The sequence below is a fragment of the Poecilia reticulata genome, linkage group LG4 (genome assembly GCF_000633615.1).
Source record: "Poecilia reticulata strain Guanapo linkage group LG4, Guppy_female_1.0+MT, whole genome shotgun sequence".
Taxonomy (NCBI): domain Eukaryota; kingdom Metazoa; phylum Chordata; class Actinopteri; order Cyprinodontiformes; family Poeciliidae; genus Poecilia; species Poecilia reticulata.
The window spans coordinates 5,203,941-5,208,570 of record NC_024334.1 but is presented as its reverse complement, the minus strand read 5'-3'; the positions used below and the strand labels follow the sequence as shown (position 1 = coordinate 5,208,570).

General features: G+C 39.7%; 1 pseudogene; it reads left to right on the top strand.

The window, feature by feature from the left end:
* The first annotated feature begins 603 nt into the window (after positions 1 to 603).
* LOC103463250 (uncharacterized) overlaps positions 604 to 4,630 on the top strand; it is an 18,315-nt pseudogene continuing 14,288 nt past the window's right edge.

Here is a 4,630-nt window from a genome sequence, read left to right as displayed (position 1 = left end):
TGGCCTGTTGGACGTCCAGCAGAGCAGCAGCTGCCCGGCTCAGTGCCGGTTATCGGACCGCCGGCCGTTTAAGAGCTGCTTTCCAACAGACTGCAGATCCTCGTCTGACCGACTCGCCACATCGGCTCGTCCATCGGAGGATCGGCTCAGACCAGCGACTCACAGCTGATTGGTCGGAACTCCAGACGCATCAGACTGTAACCGCCTACGGGAAGCCAACTGGGTCAGAACCAGACTCCTCAGCCTGACCCTGATCATGACTGTCAATCCGCTACAAACGGCCGAACCTCGATGTTATTAATGCCGATATGAAGATCAGTAATTACTGAAAATGTATTTTCAGTTTCTCTATAAACTGCAACCCAAATGTTCATAAAACTCTTATATTTGACACTTTGCATGTTTGTTCAGTGTAGTATGTGGACAACATTTGATATTTGTAGATGCAGGCGGAACTTAAAAGCACGTTGTCTGTTTCTGGGTGACATCTCCGTGTGAGACTTCCGGCGGAAGTTACCAGCAAGGCGCTAGCAGCATTAGCTTCCAGGCTACATTGTGGCTTTTGTCAGTTAGAAGGCGGTTTGAGCTGAATATCTTCGGCTCATCTTCCATCTTCAGAGAGAAACTAACTGTTGAAATATTCAGCATCGGAGGAGGAAAAGCTCGATCATCGGCTCGGAACCGGCAGGTAATGTTTGCTGATCCAACCTGGCTTCTGCTGCATTAATGGATCTGAATGTTTAAAAAGGAGATTCATTCTTTTATGCAAACAGATGTTAAGTAAAATACTGAATGTGATTCTTGAATCCAAATTAAATGAATAAATTAAATTTAAATAAAATAAATGCGTAAAATTGAACCATGACAATGAAAAAACCCTAAATGGGACCAAATGCTACTGAGAAATAAGTTTTTTAAAAAGAGAGACTTAATGACACGAAGCAAAGACGCCTGGCTGATATTCCAAGGTTTAGGAGCCACAACAGGAGCAGCTGGATCTGTTTCTGCTTAGTTTGATCTAAACTCATCTGGTCAGCTGATCTAAAGGATCACAGGAGAAACAGCTGGACGGTGAGAGCTGCTCATGTTGCTGCTGGAAATATTATTCAACATTTAACCAGGGGTGAAAGTAGTTTTAAATTCTTGGGGGTACTATAAGAAAAATAAATATATAATATATATATATAAGCTGGTAGTTGTTGAATTGCTACAAAATAAAGCTGCATTTCCTCCTTCAGCCCACTGGCTGCAATGTTGACACCTTGAGATGCCATGAGACCTAAATCCTGAACATCATGGCATGGAGAGCATCCCAGTTTTCYATGTCTGGCATATAACCATTCATTTTATCTGTTAAACTGGTTCTACTGGTCCTGTGTCCAGACAGAGGGATAATCAGTAGCCCAGCATCATGACCTGCTTGTTCTGAAGATCCTGCAGCTTCTCTTCCTAACATGGCGCCTCCTCACCCTGACTCTCACACTGACAGGAGGAACCACAGAGCTCTGTTAGGTTAAAGCTCATCTTCTGAAGTTGGGATGTTTTTCCTCCAACAGGTTCCAGAGGAATCACCTCAAACCAGATGTTGGATTTTATTTCATTTGTGAATGTTAGAGCTTCAACAGTGGAGCTATAAATGTTGAAAAAGGTTATTATTTTTGAGAAAATCTCATCAATATTTCCACTAAATAAGAGGCAAAAAACGTCTGATAAAGTAAAAACCTCTCAGACTCTGAGCTCAAAGCACCAAACTATATTTTTATATTAGACAATTAATTTAATTTCACATAATTATCGCTGTAGAAGCCATTTGTTTGTTAAATACTGAATGAGACATATTTACCGTGTTTGATGTTTGTTGTAAATGACGTAAACTCAAAAAGATCGAGGTAATTAGTCCAAGTTTGTGTTTATAGAAACTACAGCGGCTGTGATGAGCCGCAGCAAAGGTAAAACAACCTGAACAGGTGATCAACTCTAAACCACTCGCACATTTTTCTCTGTCGTTTAAGCACACCCGTTGCCATGGCAACCTGCTGCGCTCCACAAGCCGACCAGAGATTACGTTAAAAACATAACATTCAGCCCGTTACGATATCAGGTTTTCAGGATTGATATTTTTTTTTCATCATTAATAACCTCCTGAGGACCTGCTGCTCTCAGCCAATCAGAGGACCTGCTGCTCTCAGCCAATCAGATCCACATGTTGCTCCGCTGCTGTAGGATCAGTTCAGAAACGATATGAAATGGAAACAAGTTATTTATTAACTGATTAAGTCTGTTTTAGATTGTTGTTGAGAAACTAACCGGTCACGGCTCACAGTGACCCGTTCATGTTTTACAGCTGCTCCTCTCTAGCAGGTTCTGTGTTCCTCCACTAAACCTTTTAGGGGTAGCAGCACCTCCCTGCCGTCCCCCCTTACTTTCACTCCTGCATTTAACCAAAACTCAATTACTTGTTTGCACCCTGCTGTAAAAAAAACCAAACAATTTATTTGAGTTCATATTTAAAATAAAATCTTCTTTGCAACTCGGGGACTTTTTGTTGTTGATGTTTGAGTTGAAAAGTTGCTGACTCCTTGGTTATTTTATTTTTACTTTTATGGAGGATAAGTCTAAGAACTCAAATCTTCCCAGAGCTTTTTAAACACCATGCAGTTCTGTTTGTGACAGCCAGCAGTAATTAACGTTTCTTTGCATGACATATTTCATATTTCCAGTTTGCTACAGAATCTGTTTGTAATATTTCTTCTTTTGCTCGTTTATATCTCTGGACCTTGGTGTGTTTCACAGATGGATAACAAACAAAATAGTCAGAATATCATTTATTACCAATTCTACTATTATGAAGCAAAAATTGTATGGACAGAACATGATATTATAGATATAGTTTTGTAAATATTTTAAGGTACTTGCTCTTTATTAATAGTTTGTTTCGACTCCATATATTTTTTATTTATGAAATTGAATGCTATTTGAACTGTGGGCTTTTGTATGCACTGCTTCACGCTTATTAATATTGAGATGCATGTAATTCAGTATGAAAGTATTTAGCGTAATACTGAATCAGATGGAATCGTGACGTTCTTAACTTCCCGCCTTGAATCCAACATTCAGCCATTGCAGCTCTGCTATGTGCAGCAGCTGCGTTTTCATTAAAAATATTTGTAAAACTCCACATTCTGTTGTTGAAAAAACACAATTTCACAATTGTGATGCTTCCATTAAATAAGAAATGCATTTAATATCACACTAGACTAAATTTGTTCACGCGCCACCATCCCACTTCCTGTTGTCGTCTTCGTAACATTTGGTTGTTGGTCACAACTGATGATGCTGGAAAGTTTCCACTGCAGCTTTCAGACAAACGCACATTTTGATACAGCTGAAAAACCACTTTGTCCTCAAAGTCTTTTTTAATTCCATTAAGCAAATGCATTTTGTAATTCCAACTTGCAAAATGGAAACAGAAAGATGGTTCCACACTACCAAAATGGCGACAGAGTTCCTGGATGTAGGAAGACGTGGAAACTTTCTGAGCTCCACCTAGAATCTGAGTTTGATCAGATCAGGATAAAGTAGTTAAATTTGAGTCGTGCTTTTATGTGTATTTAATGCGTCTTGCTGAAGAGTTTTGGTGAATATTATTATTTGTCAGAGTTTAAAGCAGTGTGCATGTTTCATATTTGTGAATTTGTGGTTCATGCTTATCTTAATTTTTAGTTTTTGTCTTGTTTAAGTAGTTTTAAAGTTTTTCTCAGTGTTTCTTAGTTGGCTCATTAATTTGAGCAGCTTGGCTGCATGTTGGTAGTTAAGAGCTCATTTATGGGAAAATTCAGCTGTAAAGTTGGACGACTTTGTTAGTAAATTTTCAGCCTAAATTGAAGATAAATGTCTGAGGCCATTCTTTGCAACGTGACGAGTTCTTCTTCTGGTATTTATGTTACATTAAATTATTATGGTCTTACCTGGTTTTGCAATTGGAGGTAAAATTGGCCGGACAGAGTGAGAGAGCGCGTAGCGGCGGCATTAGGACGGTGGTTTACTGCTTTATTTACTTTTTTTTTATTGCCAATTGTTTTTATTGTTGTGTTGTAAAGGAAATGTATTATTATTATTATTATTATTATTATTGTTATACCTCCAGCAGCACCATGACTTTCACCTTCATCTTTCTGCTCTGACTCTCTGACTACAGCCAGCAGCACATGAAATGTTTTTATGCACACAGGACCGTCTGCACCACTTTGGCTCCTTTAACCACTAATTTTTTGCACAAGTACTTTTGTACTTGAACTATTTTCAGATCAGACCTTCTGTTTCTTTCCTCACCGCAGCTTTAGGTGGTGACAATCTTTCTGTCTGACGTCGTAAAGTTGGCTAGATGGTCTCTGTTACTTTTTTACTTGTTTTAGTTTTTTCCTCAGAGCCCAACTGACGAGCTGTGGCAGCCACAAGGGGGCCCTCCACACTTTTACCACATCTTGGATTTGTCAGATTCTGCTGCATTTCCGTCCCGCTTGCTGCTGTTAGCCGCTTGTTGCTGTTAGCCGCCTGCTGCTGTTAGCCGCTTGTTGCTGTTAGCCGCTTGCTGCTGTTAGCCACCTGCTGCTGTTAGCCGCTTGCTGCT